The following is a 17,944-nucleotide window of genomic DNA, read 5'->3' as shown; positions in this document are numbered from 1 at the left end:
CATGTTCATGATAGAAATTATCAGCATGCTGTAACAATTGGCTGAGTTTAAGTTTAAAGTTCCAAAGGTTATGAGATTTGATCATTACTAAAAATTTTTTAAAGCATTTTCACATTGTTTGAAATAGCTTTTTAAGGATTCTTTAACTTAAAAATTAGAAAATCTGGTATTTTAGAATGCATAAAGCTGTTTACACTGTAATCAAGATATCTGGCTTAACAAAAAGGAGAAATTTAGAAGCCAACAGAAGACCTATCGTTAGGAGTGAAGGATGAACAGGCAGAAGTGCAGTTCAGCTGGTCATGCATGGTGGAACAGGCCCTGGGAAGAGTCCATGCATCGTGAATTAGGGCAAGTGGGCACAAACACAGTTCAACTAAATCTAAAGAGTCGGATTGGGTGTGTGCCCATTCCACAGGAAGGGCCAAGTGGCCCATTTTTATTCTGCCCCTTTTCCCTACAGATAGACACTGGAAACATGATGGTATAAATGAGTGATGTGAAGATCTGATTAACATTGCTAAAATTGCCCCTTGGATGTGTTAAAATTAAAATTAAGAAGGCCTTAAAAAGAGGATCAAAAATTTTATTTGTATAATGTGGTTTGCTCTCTGATATTCTGCCATTGGATATGTTATTTTTAAGGCATAAAGGTGTTAAGTCTAGCTTCTTGGTACAGTGATGATTCTAATTTTTGCATTGAGAAAAAAATGTTATTTGAGCTTAAAAGTTTTCATGTGTATTTGTTTAAAAACAAGCAGCCAAAAGGAAATGAGTGACACCTAGCCTCGAGACTTTAAGGGGTTTTTCAAAATGCAACTAAAAACTAAAGTATAGAATATTAAAACAGAGATTAATAGGAGGCTTACATGTTAGGAATGGATTTCTGTATATAAAGTTTAAAAGTAAAATTGTTCTAAACATTTGCCTCAAAGTACAAAAAGGAAAAATTAGGATTACCAAAGTTATTGCTTAATTCCTATTTCAGTTTGGTCTCATAGGTTTTTTCTTTTTTTTCCGTAACAGATCCCAGCAGATCCACAAAAAGGAGTGAGGATTCTTGGAAGTTTGTCAGATGTAACTTTGGCTCTTAATAAGTTTCAGGTAAGAATATGCTTAAAAGCTACTACTATGTTGACTGCCTTTTTGCTTTTAATTGGAGTAAAATGGCCTTTTATGAGACACATTGATCTGAAAATTGGTTCAAATCCAGCCTGGGAAGATGAAGGTCTCTGTGAGAATGTCACCTCTACTCAGCCAGCAGAAGGCAGAAAGAGTAAGCAGACCTGCTTTAGGATTCAATGTGGCAGAGTGCTAACCTTTAGCTGTAGAGCTGAGGCACAGCACTCAGGCCCCAATTTCAAGTCCAGCAACCAACTAAGGGAATTGCCATTGAGGCATTCTTTCCAGTGTGGAGAAGACACTCCTTGGACGAAAGTAATGGAGGAGCATCCAGAGACCGTAAGCCACTGCTTAGAAGGCAGAAATAATGTCAGATCCTTGAGTCATTTGTGCATGGCCCTTCACAAATTGGTCAGAGCCAGGAGGTCATGGGAAGATAGTTTGTAAGCATGTCTATGACTGAAAGGGACAGGAACTTGTCAGTCATCTGTGATATTAGTAAAAAGCTAAGGTTGCAAAATGTGGAGGATAGTTTAAATCCCAAGCCCTGTATGTGCCAAAAGCTCTAATTGGCAGTAACTTTTGAGCTGACACAAGCTACATGAAATTGATCTTCTCAGGAAAAGTTTGTAAACCTGAGAGTGTGTTTCTATTGATATCTGTCTGAAGGCCTGCATAGGTATCTCAGACATTGTTAGGATTACTAGAGATCACGTTCCGAAGCCATTCATAAAGATCCTTTTGCAAACCAGAAGACTAAAGAAGCTTCACTGCTGTAGCCAGAAAAATGGTCTGTGCATTTGTCAAAAGTTAAAATATTGTTCTTAATGACATCTAACCCTGGTAACCTCTTTGTAAAGTAGGCTAAGTTTATAGGTTCCTGGCTAGGTAGGATCAACACTCCTGAGTCAGCTTCAAGAAGTCACAGAAGATGAATCTTTGTCCATCATCCCTTATTAAGAACAAGGGAAAATATTCACTTTTTAAAAAATATGGCAAAATAGAAGGAAAAGGCATGGGAAATAATAGTACAGGCCTGAGTCCTCTATATCTGCTTAGAAAATCCTAGCTTTATTAAAAGATCTATTTGTTTAAAAAGTTGTCATCTTGGTAAATTGTGCTGGGCTATTGTGTAAATTGTCTTAAAAACCAGTGGAGTCACAGCCTGCCAAGCGTATGCAATGTATCCTTACCAGTCTATGTAGGAATTTGCAGTCCAGCACGAGGTGTGACAGTCCCTTGGAGCCACTGAGAGACCCTGCTGCTGTTGCTGCACATCCTAATGGGTAAAGTTCAACAACAGCCTGACAGTTACCTGGAGGAAATCTACATCATCATCCAGATTACCTCCACCGTGGTAAAGGTACACTGCACTCCTGACTGATTCCATCACCTGAAAATGCTTCCCGGTTGAAAGCTGCTACAACTAAGATTGTGTGGGACATTCACTTGGTAATATGCAGTAATTCTCTATACTCCCACAGTAGATATTGGGAACGAGGATATCACTGGCTTGCCTTAGCCTTTGGAGTCTAAAAGCCACACAAATACATTAGTTTTTATTCATCCTAACTTCAATTCAACTCATCTTTCTAAAAATAGTTTTTAGTTTCACTCATTATCTTGTCTTTATTGTAAACCTAACCCTAACCCTCACCCTAATCATACTCTAATCTTATTATTAGCAGTTTTCTATTTCACATTCATCCTAATTCTAACTCTATTTGTTATTTGAAGATTTACTTTGTTTGACCCTAAATTTTCCATTTCCCTAATGCTTACACTAAGCCTAGCTGGAACTAAAACCTAACTTTCACCCTAATGATAATCCAATTCTAATGTTTAAGAAAAATACTTTAGTTTTTAATCTTTCTAATGAATACTCCAGTTTTCACTCTGGAAATAAGTTTCAGTTTGCCCTAATTCTCACAAATTTTCTGACTCTACCTCGAAAGTTATCTTGTTCCCTAACAGAAGCCATTATATTACTTGTCCTCACATTCTCTTACCAGGAAAAATACTGTAGTTTCCATTGATTCTACCTTTTTCTGAACCACTGTATCTGAAAACAGTTTCAGATTTACTTACCATCTAGTCCATTACTTAACGCTAACTCTTAACCTAAACCTGTCTGGAAAACTCTCATTAATCACTACAAGAATGATCACTGAGAAATAAATGTAATGATAATGTTCTAGTTACTATTCAGCCTCATATATTTGCTTCTACTTGTTAGTGAACACAATTTTATACTAAAAGCTTTATTATTCGTAACAGTAAATATAATCAGAAGAAAATACTGACCCTAATCTTAATCCAAATTATATGACAATACTAACACTAACACAAGTACACTAGTTTTCACTCATCCTTCCAAACATAGGTTTCAATTTTTCCAATATCTTAGTCATTTTCTAACCCTAAACGTAATCTTTCTTAACTGGAACATTGAGAATAACCATCAGCCTAATTGTGAGTAGATTCTAACACTAATAGCAATACACTAGTTTACATTCATTCTAATTCTTACCAGGCTTATATTAAAATTTACCTTCAATTAGACCCTCATTTTTTTTTCTCCTTCACTCTAAGCCTAACCATGGCTGGAATCCTAACCATTACCTTGACACTAATCCTATCCCAATTCTAAAATTTATGAAAAATGCTCATTTTGTGCAATCCTAACTGAAATTCCATTGGTAATTCTTGAAATAAATTGTAGGTTTTCTGTAAACCCTACAGATTTTTCACTCTTAACTCTGAATATATTTTGTTCCATAACAGGAATCATTATACCCATTGATCTCAAATCTTGATTTTATGAAATACTTCCACTATCCCAGCTTTTCCTGAATTCCTAGAACCTAAAAAACGGTTCAGCTTTACTTAATATTTAACATTTCTTTTTTTTTTTTCCTTTTTGTCAGTCGTGGGGCTTGCACTCTGGGCCAGGGCATAATCTCTGAGTTCTTTAGTCCTAGGTGTGCATTTAACCAATTGAGCCACAGCACCGCTTTTATGTTTTATAGTGGTTAATTTGAGATAAAAGTCTCATGGACTTTCCTGCCTGAGCTACCTTTGAACTGCGATGCTCAGAAAATAGCTTCCTGAGTAGCTAGGATAATAGGTGCGAGCCACTAGTTTAACCCATTTCTTTACTCTATCCTCAACTCCGGTTAACCAGAAACCTAATCCAAATCACATTCTGATTTAACATCAAATGGTTAATGTAAAGAAAATTGTCTAGATTCTATTCAATCACACATTTTTTTGGCTTCTAATTCTAATTGGAAAACTAAAATTCACCTTAAAGCTTATCCTTCCCTAACCCTAACTGGAACAAAAAAGTATCTCACACTTTAAACCAAATTATATCTGAATGTTGAAAGTAACACAGACTGGTTTTCATTCATTCTTTTTAAAATATGTGGCAGTTTTACACAATGTCTTACATGTTTTTCTCATCCTAACCCCGTTCTAACTAGCACAACTTTCCTAATCCTAAGCCTACATATAACCGAATCATCATGTTAGTAGCAAGCCTCTTTTTTCATATTTATCCTAACTCTTGCTCAGCGTGTAGGTCTAACTTTTACTTGCATTTTGAACATAAATTTTTAACTGTTTTTCTATGTCCTGTCAGGTTTTATTTTTCATTATTTTTAAAATTTTTATTTTGTTGAAAAGATGATTTAAAGAGGGATTAGTTACATATAAAAGGTAAGGAATACGTTTCTTGTTGAGCATTGTTACCCCTTCCTTTCTTGTTCTCCCACTATCCCGTCCCTCCCCACTTCTCATACCCTTCCCTTCCCATGGTATAAACTTCATTTTCAACATAGTGTCTTGTGAGTATCATTGTTGCAATGGGTCATCCTGTGATGAACCTAAATTTTCTATTTCTCTAATCCTAATTCTAATTCTGTCAGAGATCCTAACCCTAACCATAATAATAATGATAGCTCAATACAAAAGTTAACAAAAGATATTCAGGTTTTTATTTATTCTATTAACTCACTGTACATCTTGAATTAACTTGCAGTTTAGCTTAAATCTTCCAAATTAGTTTATATGCGCATATATAAAGATGTAATTTTATGTGAAAAACAGAAGATCTTTGGAGGAAGGTGTAATGAGAAAGAAATAGAGGGAATATAATCAAATACCGTTAAAGATTTTATGGAATTGTCACTTCTGACAATTAATATCTATTAGCAAAATAACTAAAAATTAATAAAGAACACACTGCATTCTAATGTTCTTTAAGAGAGCCATGCTCTATCTTCTGAAAAAAAACTCGTGTTAGATAAACTTTGTCCATGCATAATTTATATTGTTTGCCAATTATTTAACTTAATGAATAAAAATTTATCGAATAAGATTCCGTGACAAAAAATATAAAACAGTTACTTAGCAATTGTTTGAGAAAAAGTTATTGTCATGAGTTTTAAGAAACGGAATTGCTATTTCCCTACAAAACAATGACTTAGGTTTACTAATCTAGTATTTGTAGTAAGTATAGAGAACATAATTGGCATGAAAAACAACTAACTGTACATCTTGTTTCTTGAATGAGTGATATTTTAAACATTGTCTTTTATTCAAATAAATACTTAAGTTTACATTTCAAAATAAGTTCAATTTTATCTCCTTTCAGAACAAGTACTTACCCTGCAATTAAATGTACTAGCATATTCAGGTATTTAGAAAATAAATTTTCTATGTTTTATATATAGCTCTACATATTCAGAATGACATGATTTTTTTATTCATAAATGTCTAACGTCAGATTTTTGTTTCATCAGTATAAATTGTCCCATGAGGTTGTAGTGAAGGCTCCAGTAACCAGAGTGGTCAAAACCATTTCCTGAATTTGAAATTTTATATCAAATCATTTTTAAGCTTTGATAATATCATTTATTGTCTCTTCAGAGCAATTAATCTAAAATAAATACTACTTTTAAACATTTCACTCACATTGTAAAGAATATTAACATAGGTCAAAAAAAGACTAATTATTCCAGACTCATCATATTTGGTGATCTTAGTGTGAAGAATGCAGAGAGTAGAAGGTCCTTATACTCAATAAATAGTTTTGGTTAAATTAAATCATATATCTGGATTTCTAATTTGGAGGTTAATCACATGGAAACAGGAAAACAATAAAAAAAAAGTACTTTGGGATCAACAGAAAAAGATATTTGTGCATGTACCACAGTTGCTTTATTTGTTTGTAGGTGAACACTGGATTTCGATTTCTATCTTAGCTGTTGTTGTGAATAATGTGCATAACAATGAATTACAGATGTATTTATGAGTTACCCAGAGAGAAATAATCACACGATTGGTGGGACAGATGATATTTCAACTTTGCATTTCTTTAGAAAACTGCATACTACTTTCTACAACGAGAACACTAACCTGTATTTTGACCAAGAGTGTCGAAAATTTCCTTTTCTCCACACTGTCGCCAGCCAACATTATTACATTTTGAGTTTTTTTAAAGGGCAGGTTTTTACTGTGTGCAGTACCCAAGACTGGCCTTAAACTCAAATCCTTTTACTCCAAACTCCAATCACTTGGAATTACCAGCCTTTACCTCCACACCTGGTTCCTTGGATCTTTTTGATAAGAGTTATAATAGTTAAGAAGTAGTATCAAAGTAATTTTGAATTGCATTTCTCTAATGACTTCTGTTCACAAAGCATTAAGCCAGCATTGAAGTTGTATTAAATACAAATTTGTAAATCCACAGGCAATTTTCAGGGCTTTTTGGAAAACATGTCTATTCAGAACTTTTGTCCATTTTTAATCAAGTTTCTTGTTAATCTCATCTTTAATCTCTCTATAGAAAATCAATAATTAATTCAAGGTAGTAGAAAGGAAAAAATTAAGCAGCTCCTAAAATTTTTAAATTTTTAATAACATGATATTGCTTAAATCATTTTCTGTTAACGCTTGAGACTATATAACTCAATTTAGTTAGACCTTTTACAAGTCTATATATATTTTATTTATTTTACTTTGATTGTTCTTTCCAAAGCCTGTACGACTAATTTCACGTGCTTTCTTTCAGTCTCATGTAGTTCAGATTTCAAACTGAAGAATAAATGGAAGGAAGCAAACAAAAAATACAGTTCCCCTCATCTGATGATGCCTCTACAAGAATGAGGAAAGTTTTCATCCTTCTAAGGACCTATGATAAAATATCAAAAAGACAATTTATTCTTCTAGGTCTTCCTTATCTTTGCTATGTAACTTAAATGATGTAAAACACAATATACTGCTCAGATACTTTTATGTTTTATCAGGTTTGCACATTTTTATATGGATTTCACCTCAGTCTACAACATTCCTTCATTGTTCTGTCTCTGATATTTTTACACTATCACGACATAAGATAACCATTTTGATTTACAGCATGAGAAGTTATCCACCTGGCTTCCTTGGAAGCTGAGCATGGTCAATAGATATTACTTCTGGTTGCTAACACTACACGTAATGGTTTCTGTACTACTTATCATATTCTATTTAGTATTTAAAAAAGAATGCTGGGTAAACTCAAAGTTCATTCATAGGTTTATGTTAAGTGTTTCACAAATTTTATTCTCTTACTTCTTAAGATAACATTTGGTATAATGCTAATGTTATTACCATTGTAGTGTTGGGGAAATTGTAGTAAAAGACTATAAGTGCATGGCCCAAAGATACACACAGTGAGGAAGGAAATGAGTCAAAGTTTCCAAAAGTCTTTCAGCAATACCAAAAAGGTGGGTAAAATCTCTCCATTCTCTTATGCTCTCAATTCAATATTCATATTGTCCAAGAAATAATAGCATAGCAAATATTTCCCATGGTGATTGTTTTCTGTCACATTTTGTCTTCAACACAGACTGTGTTGGTGACAATGGGTTTTCATGCACAGAGCTGAGCTTACAAAATGAGGTCCAAAGACAGCCAAATTTCTTCTGTCCCACAGTTCCAGTTTCTTTTTTAAAAAGTACTAAAACTTTAAAATATCATCACTTACTATCTTTTAACAATCCCCAAACGAATTAAATTGACATATAATCACTCAAAAGGCTTTCAAATTAGGTGATGATAAAACAGTCCCCCATGAAGTAAATTTTCTTTTACTTTTAAAATTGTTCTAAAAGCCTTGTGCTGGCTGGTCACACCTATAATCCTATCTACTCTGAATATTTGCTCAGGAGACTGAGATCTGTGGATAACACTTGGAAGCCAATCAGGGCCAAAAAAAACTTCATGAAATTATTTTTCAAAATGTTTAATGAACTAGCAAAGAGCCAAGAATTGAGATGTAGCTTATATCACAGCTCACCAATCTAGATAGGAAAGGCCTAGCAAGGCCTTGAAGCCCTGATTTAAATTCTGAGCATTCCAATATATATGCATGGTGTTTGTTCGCATGCACATGTGTGTATGCTTGTGCGCTGCCGCACTCACACACACACACACACACACACATTTATTCAAATTACCTTCATATCAGTTTTCTGAATTAATTTCTTTGTTAACAATATTATATGGGTAAAATAGAGGAAATAAACTCTTCCATCTAAGAACATTTTTATATGTTTTTTATGGTAATAATACTGTGCAGAAGGGTCACATTTACATGAACAAGGAAACTAGTAAGTTTCCTAACAAGCATTGTTACCTCCTCCTTTATATTTCCCCTACCATCCCTTCCCTCCCACCTCCACAAGTACACTCCCCTCCCCCTTCCTTCCTCCTCCTAAATTGTAAAGTTCATTTTTAAAAATAGTGTCTTGTGCATCTCATTGTTACAATGGGTCAACCTGTATCGCTATTTGAGCATTTGTTCCCTTCCCCTCCCCAAATTAGAGAAGCATACATGCAAGATGTAAGTGTACCAACTTCAAATACAGAGAAAACAGGGGTTATAGTGTGGGGAGAAACATACAATAAACAAAAAAAATGACATCACACATTATAAGTACGTTATAAACAATAGCAAGAAACAAAAAACCACTTGTGTCCCTATCTTGGGGTTCAATTTCTTTAACATCAACTTATCTGGTTATATGCACATATCTTTTGAATTTTCTGCTTATCCCAGACATACATTCGTTATTGAAAATAAGGGAAATCATGGGACCTATATTTCTTTGGACTTGGCTTACTTCACTCAATAATTTTTTTTTCAAGTCTTTCCATTTCCTAACAATTTGGGCGATGTCATTCTTTCTGATGGAGGCAAAGAATTCCATTGTGTATATATAACACATTTTCTTGATCCATTCATCTAATGGGGGCATCTGTTTTGGTTCCATATCTTAGCTATCATAAATAATGTTGCAATAACCATAGTTGTGCTGGTAGTTTTAGTATGGTCTTTTTTATGATCATTTGGACAAATCCCCAAAAGTGGGATTAATGTATTATAGGGGAGTTTTATATGGAGTCTTCTGAGGCACCTCCATACTGCTTTCCAAAGTAGTTGAACAAGTTTACACTCCCACCAAGAATGCGGTACGGTTCCCTTGTGGCCACATACGTTTCAGCATCTGTTGCTGTAAAAATATGAAACGCTCCAAGAGTTTGCATGTCATCCTTGCCCAGCGTGCATGCTAATCTTCTCTGTATGGTTCCAATGTTAGTGTATGTGATGCTAATTGAGCACAGAACAGTTTTTATATATAAAGTGTAACTTTTAATTGATTTTATTAAGCTAGGCAATTCAACAAAAAGTAAGTTCAAAAGAATTGTTGTGAAATTATAGAATCATGTATTTCTTACATAAGCACACATTAAAGAATAAAATCAAGATAGACATGCCAAAAACAAAATAATTCCAGATATTTGTAGTTCAAGAGATTTGGAGGAGGAGAAATTCAATTATTCTATACAAGGCACCTGTCGAAATGAACATTGCAGCAAGTGTTAAGGTTTGTTAAAAGTTTTAATGTTTTAAATATGCTTAATTTTGTGATTTTGCTTATATATGCCAAAAATAGGACTGTTTGGCAGGTATAAAACTTTTCTGTAAAGTATTTAAGATTTATGATAGCAGACATTAAGTACTAAGTATGTACATTTTAGAGTTTATGGAAACTTTATTAATGAGAAGTTGCAAAGTCTGTGTAAAGAAGCAGAGTGAAGAGTTACAACTTTAACTACACAGTTTCTGTTAAAACTTTAGTGATTCCTTACTTTATTTGTTAGCAAGAAATAAATGATGATATAAGCCATAATGTACACATGTATGTTACTATTCACACACATACATATTCTCATGTATACATGCACACATGGAGAAAGACACATAATTACAGCCAACACAAGTTTCACCAGTTGTTGAATATGCCTTAAAAGGAATACTTGGAACAATACATGCTGAAGATGTATTTGTCCCTAAGAGTTGATTTTCCACTCCTCTTATCTCTTAAAACTGGTAGTGTTAGAGAGATTTGACTTTCAAAATGCAGTACAAGTGATAACAAGTGACTTGGAAACATCAGTAAGTATAAGTCATATGGTGTCTCCCTGCTCCTCATGGAATGCTTACTCTTGTAGACATTCTCAGCAACCAATGTAGCAGGAGAATACCCTGGTAAAGAGTAAAGGTATAAGGCTTTAAATAGCATCCTTACTTGAGCTCTTTTTCCAACAACCAGCATGAATTCCTAGGCAGATGAATGAGTCCTCAGAAAACTGGACTCTACATATACATTTAACTAACCCATGTGAAAATTCCTAGGTGAGAAATGCTGACTGAGGTCTTGCTGATTAGCTGGCAAAGAAAATAAGAAAAAAAGAAAGTATTTTTAATGTTTTAAAGTTTGAGAATAATTTGTAACCTGTCAATAAATGTGTAGAACACAATTATACCAACTGACGAAAAAATGATGGCATTTCATTTATGTGCTCTTGGACTTGGGCAGTGATTTTATATGTGTCTACACAAGTAGAATCAGCATAAATCAAGCCAGCATTTCTTCATTTAAGATATAAGGAAAGGATACTGGTTGACCCATTGTAACAATGAAATATACAAGACATTCTAACAGAGGATGGGTGAAGGGGAGAGGTGGAGAGGTGTGAAGGGAAGGGATGTTAGGGGAAAAACAAAGGAGGGGGTAACAATGCTCAATAAGAAATGTACTCATTACCTTACTTATGTAAATGTAACCACTCTGTACAGTATTTATAATAAAAATATATGTTAAAAAGATACAAGGAAAACTTCTGTACTTACATGAAGTTGTATTTGTCACTCAATATAAGTAAGGTATTGGTTTTAGGACCACAGGCTTATTACTTTGGATACTCAAAATCTCTACATGAACACAGCATATTATTTACATCAGAATCTGCCCACAATCTAGCGCAGAATAATTGTTATGAGAATTTTTACTACATTCTATATTTGTAATGAAAACTAAAAGTATATGCAATATAAACAGATACAATTTTTTCAGATAAGTTTTGTATGCAGTTTGTGGATGGAATTTGGAGAGCAATTTTGAAAAGCACAAATTGCATCAAAAAGACCAGTCTGAAAATTGTAACAAGGAGCTAATACAGCATCATTGAATAGTATGGAACTCCAAGGAGAAGTACTTGAATTGAGACAATATCAGAAAGTGTAACAACCCAAGGTCTTTTTAGAGATGCAGCTGCTAGATTTCTCATGTAGAGCTTTCATAACAGTTTGTGAAGCACAAATCAGAACCTCACTGAAGTGTAGAAGGTTTTCCCTCAACTTTCCGTCATGATCAGTCATTATTAATCAACATATAGCTAATCTTGAATAATCCTCTAATAAAATGTTGATGGAGTATTTATATGCAAAAACCTCGGAAGGCTAACTTTTTCAATTAGGACAGTCTGTATTCTATGATCCAGCCGAGGGAAAACTAGGTAAGCATCCATTTACAACCTTCTGAATAATTCTGATTCTGCCCACATCACTTATCTATCCATACTTATGCACGAGTGAAACAATTTTAAAAGAGTTTATCATTTAAAATTTAAATTTATGGTTCCGGGAAGATAGTGAAGGAGAAGCTGGAAGCTTAACTAAGCCAAAGAATCACACCAAATGTGCCATCACAGTACAGAGAGTTAGGCCAGAGAGGGAAAATCCAGGCAAGTAGACAAATCTGAGCACTTGCCAGCAGCCGTGGTTGCAGCTATGGTGGGGGCGGTGGCGGCCGTAACCACCATACCTGCAACACAGAGAGTCTAGGACAAAGGCGCCAGATGCAGAAGGTGAGAGGATTCTACTCAACACCAGCAAGAACTGACAAGGAGCAGACATCTTCATCCTTAATATCGCAGATCAAAGATCACCCAGGAACCAGACTCCTGTGTGAGTAGAAGCCAGACTTCCTCACTCCTTCTCAGGGAGCAGAGAAGGGAAGGCCACCCCTCCCTGCCCACTACTGGAGATCTCCATCTTTGGTACTGGCAAAGGCCTGGCTGAGCAGCTAGCTCCAACTCAGTCCTTTGATGAAAACAGAAAGTAATTTAACAGGTCACAGGAACCTAACCTGACCTGCCAGGCTCAGCTCCACTCAGGGAAAATTCACCCAGCCAGGGCCTGCACCAGCCCCAAGCTTTCTTCATTGGGTAAACAGAGCCAGAGGCTGATCCTCCCTAGACAATCAATTGAAATTCAGTAACAATAAACCCTGAGAATGGCTGCTGGCTAGGCTCTGTGACTGCCTCAGAAGCTAGGCCTCAGGGAAAAGCTACTGTTTACTGAAAAGCCTCAACTCTACCCAGAACCTAGCCCCATCACAGCATCTCCAAACTAGAAGAAACAGCCATCTTTTGTGATACTCAAAGCAGATCTCCCTCCCATTGAACTAGCCTGGGAGGAGGATGACAAAATCCTGGGTAAATCAAAACATTTTTCTGCCTGCTCAAACAAACTGACTTAAGAAAACAACCAAGCTACAGGAAAATCAAATACCACAAGCAGACCAGAGACTCCAACAAGAGACTGGTTATGAAGGGAGATACAGGATCTTCCCTTCTCACCCCCCAAAAAGAAAGAACTCTTTTTTGTCACCTTTTATTAAAATTGTTTTAACATTCTTAATTTTTAACTTTAAAAAATTGTTTTCTATTAACTTTTTTTTCTTCCTCTTATAATTTTTATTTTATGGGTATACGTGTGTGTGTGTGTGTGTGTGTGTGTGTGTGTGTGTGTGTGTGTGTGTGTGTGTGTGCTTTTTTCCATTTTTGTTTAGCACTACTGACCTTTTGATATTTTTTTCCTTTCTTTCTCATTCTTTTCACTTTTTTTCTCTTTCGTTCTTCTTTGTGTGATTTAGTCACATTTCTGCTCATTCTCAGATATACCTGTAGTCGATTATTAGACCTTATCCCCGATTGTATACACACTTAATCCAGAAATATATTACTGAATTCAAAACCTCTTAGACTTAATTTCTTTAATAGCTGTACTACCTCTATATACCTATATAAAATATTAAGCATTTTTATTTTTTATTTCTTGACATCTCTTTTCTATCCCTCCCCTTCTCTTATCATATTCCAGTCCTTCTCTGAATATTACGTTTTTATTCTGCATAATATTAAGTGTTTCACTTTTCAATTTTTAATTTTTGTTTTACTATTTTTCCTTGTCTTTTTTTTCTCTTTTTCCTCCTCCCCCCGGTGTCTACTATCATTCTATTGAATCAATTTCCTGCTTTGAGATTAGGACTAAGTTAGCTCTCCCTCTACCTTTCCACATCCCTCTATTCCTATGTATACCCACATCTCTCACTAAACCTAATAATTTCTGGTTTGCCAAATTCTTCTTTGCGGTTCATAGCCTATTAATACATAGTTGGTTGATGTTGAAAATGTATCTGTTGAACTAGGTTATATCTGCAGGCTTTTGTAATATTTATTTGTTTATTTTTATTGTGAAAATACTGTACAGAGCGGTTACAATTACATGGGCAAAATATTTGCTGCCTTCAGGAGTCACACCTTGCCCATAAAAACAAACACATTTTCGAACAAAATCTACCAAGCAAACAGCTCCCACAAACAGGCAGGAGTTGCAATACTAATATCAGATGAAATAGACTTCAAATTAAAATTTGTGAGAAGAGATAAAGAAGGTCGCTACATAGTAATCAAGGGATCTCTCCTTCAGGAGGATCTGCAGGCTTTTGACTGTGCAACTACAAACTTCGTTGATGCTTCACTTAAGATAGTTTTCGAGCACAAAATTGGTGTTACTCTTATGCCAAATGGGCAGAATAAGCTGGAAAAACACAAGAAAAATGGCAAGTCCGGGTATCTCAACTCCCACTCATGATAATCAGTGGACAGAACAGATAATGAATAATCCAGAGGAGAGCTTCCAAAAAGCTCTAAAAACACTAATGGTAAACATTGTAAGATTGAAAACCTTCAAAGGACTCTGTGTGAGCATGATATAGGCAAACAAATGTCAAAACAGGAAGCTCATAGGTGTGAGGAAGCTACTCAAAGATAGATAAAAGAATTGCATGAGCAGCTTGTGAAAACTCAAAGAGAAATAAAGGAATTGTGTGAGTATGCTGAGATTGGTCAAAGAGAACTACAGGAATTGCATGAACATGAGGAAGCTGATCAAAGAGTAATACAGGAATTTCAAGAGCTGGATGAGCATAGACAAAGATCACTAGAGGAATTCATGGAATCCATAAACAGAGAGCTGAAAGAAGTCAGGGAGTCCACAAAAGAAATGCTGAATGGATCCCAACAGAAGTAATGGGTGTCCAAGGAAACCATAACCAATCAACCAAGTGATTTGAGAATAAACACTTGACACTAAATTAAGGAAGTAAAGAATTTCATACAAGATCTAAAACAGAAGAGTCCGGGAAGATGGTGGAGGAGAAGCTGGAGTCTAAGTAAGCTCTCCCATAGAAAGCAGTTTTAGAGTTCCAGTGAACAGTCCTAAGTCAGAGAATTACACCAAGTAAGTCATCACAGGACAGAGAGTTTGGCCAGAGAAGGAAACCCAGGCAAGGAGATACTTCTGAGCCCTTGCCAGCAGCCGCCGCGGCGGTGACAACTGTAGCAGTGGTGGGCAAGTGCAGCCACCATAGCTGAGCAACAGAGAGTCCCAGATAAAGGAGCCAGATGCAGCAGGCGAGCGTATTCTACTCAACACCAGCAAGAACCAACAAGGAGCAGACATCTTCATCCTGCAGTTCGAAGACCAGAGACGACCGAGGAACTAAGACTCAGCGTGAGTAGAAGCCTGACGTCCTCACTTCTTCTCAGGGAGCAGAGGAGGGAAGGCCACCCCTCCCCCCCAGCACCAGTGATCTCCATCTTGGATACAGACAAAGCTCGGCGGAGCTGGGAGCTCCAGCTCAGGCGTTGGAATAAAACGAGTTATTTAGCAGGTCACAAGAACTTAACAGGGGAGTGACCTGCCAGACTCAGCTCCATCCAGGGAAAAGTCACCCAGCTCGGGTGCCAGCCATAGGAGTGGCTTTCCTCACTGGGTAACCAGAGCCAGAGGCTGCCCCTCCCTCTAGCAGCCTCGACAAGCAATTGAAAATCAGTAAACAGAAACCCTGAGAATGGCTCCAGGCTGGGCTCTGTGAGGTTTTCACAAACCAGCCCCAGAAAAGCTACCAGAACCTAGCCTCATCACTGCATCCCCCTCTTTTGTGATACTTAATGCAGATCTGTCTCCCAATGAACTAGCCTGGGAGGAGGATGGCCAAATCCTGGGTAAAGCAGAGCATTTTACTGCCTGTTCGAACAAACTGACTTAAGAAACCAACCAAGCCACAGGACCACAAGCAGACCAGAGACTCCAACAAGAGGCTGGTTACGGACACAAGGGAGATACAGGATTTTTCCCACTCCTCCCCCCAAAAAAATCAAAGAAATTTTTGGGTTTGTTTTGTTTTTTGTTTTTTTGTTTTTCTTTTTTCTCTTCTTCATTTTCTTTCTTTCTTTTTTTTTTTTTTTTTTAGTTTTTATTTTTGGTACCTTATATAAAAAAATATATTTTTCTTTTCTAAAACATTTTTCAATCTTCAATCTTTGCCTTTTTTGATAAAAACAATGTTTTCCAGAAAGTTTTTTTTCCTCTTATAATTTTTATTTTGGGGATACAGGAGTGTGCGTTTTTGCGTTATTTTTTGACTTCTTTCTCTTTTTTTTCTTTTTTTAAATTATCTTTTTGTTTTTTGTTTAGCTCTACTGAACTTGATGTTGTTATAATTTGAGGAAGGGAAGGGAAAAAACAAATCGTTTATATAATAGGGATACAGTTGGACCATTAAAACAATGAGATGTACAAGTCATTATGTCGAAAACAAACTTTAAAATTTTGGTAGGGGGAGGACTGAGTAGGGAGCGGGGAGAGGATGGGAAGTTATGGGAAGGGGAAACAAAAGACGAGGTTACAATGCTTGATAGGAAATGCACTCATTATCTTGTCCATGTAATTGAAACCACTTTGTACAGTATTTTCACAACAACAACAAAAAAATAAATTTAAATATGGAATGAAATTAGTTCCAATAATGCATTGCATTAAGGTATTTAGAAATAAGTGAGAAACTTAAAGGTGCATACGATATTTTTTATTGGAAATGAAGCGATATTGGAATTTGGTTCTCTACATTTTAAGCAATTTGCTTAAAAGAATAGGCAAAATAAAATTTATATTTGCAGCAGACTTCACACATTAAATTTTGTACATTGAAAGGGAAACAAGCCTCAACAATATGTCAATTCTCTCTTCTTATTTATCTCTAAAGGTTTATGCTTCTGGTCTCTGAATATTAAAACTTCAAAAAAATTATGTTTAGCTAGTTGTGCAAAGGGCTTTTGCTTCATCATGTCTGTGTTGAATAGAGTGTGTGTGCATTTCAATATACAGTGCATTTTTCTTCCTTCCCTTACCCCAACCCCACCTATCCCTTCATGTTTCCTACTTATATTCTGACATGTGTACATTGAATGGTATGACTGTACTATTCCACCATTTCCCTCTCCATTCTTCTACCCTACTCCCTTTTAGCCCAGATCCCCTTTTAAGACTTGTTTCAACTTCATGGTATTTTGTTAAATATCTCTACTTTGGCATTTGGCTATGGGCTTGCCACATCCTCTCTTCCATGTTTGACATACATAAATGAGTATATTTCTCCACATTTCTAATCTCAGATTGGCTAAGATAAATCTTCTTTACTATTCGCCTTCTGTCCTAAATTTAGAATTGGACTTTCAGGGCCATCCAATAGAGCATTTTTATTCTCTACTCACTGAAGATGGAAGGGAAATGATTTCCATGCTGTCAGCATTATGTTATCCATCATGAATTCCCATTGCTTATCACTTCAGCAGTCTAAATTTAAAGTCATATTTTCTGCATTATATTCACACAATATAAGTGAATATCAAGGGTAATTTACCTAGTATTGGACGTTTAGGGACAATCTTCAATTTCTGATGATAGAGGCAGGAATGAGTTTCAATTTTCAGATTCCACTATGTAGTGAGTTCTGAAGTCTTCTAAATTTTCGATAAATTTCGAGTTACTTTTTGTTAATAATTTAAAAAGTTTTATTTCAGTATTTGAAATGCTGCTCCAATTATTTTAAAAGTTTCACAATAAGTTAGACTGAACTTTTTCCTCCCATGTTCCCCACTAGTTCAGGTTAATTCTCCTTTCGCTTTATATTTTGAGAGACCAAGGGATGAGGGTAAACAGAGAGATAATCATTACTCACATATCTCCTTCCTCTCCTGTTTCTGCTGTTCTGTTGAGAGGAAGACTGAAGCAGGGAACAAG

General features: G+C 35.7%; 1 non-coding gene across 1 annotated transcript; it reads right to left on the bottom strand.

The window, feature by feature from the left end:
* Positions 1 to 9,684: 9,684 nt before the first annotated feature.
* LOC138812356 (U6 spliceosomal RNA) lies at positions 9,685 to 9,790 on the bottom strand. Its single transcript, XR_011367602.1, has one exon. It is a non-coding gene; the product is annotated as a U6 spliceosomal RNA (small nuclear RNA).
* Positions 9,791 to 17,944: the final 8,154 nt, after the last annotated feature.

The sequence above is a fragment of the Dipodomys merriami genome, unplaced genomic scaffold, assembly GCF_024711535.1.
Source record: "Dipodomys merriami isolate MVZ:Mamm:240054 unplaced genomic scaffold, mDipMer1.0.p SCAF_567, whole genome shotgun sequence".
Classification (NCBI taxonomy): domain Eukaryota; kingdom Metazoa; phylum Chordata; class Mammalia; order Rodentia; family Heteromyidae; genus Dipodomys; species Dipodomys merriami.
The sequence above is the reverse complement of the archived record's forward strand: the minus strand, read 5'-3'. Positions and strand labels throughout refer to the sequence as shown.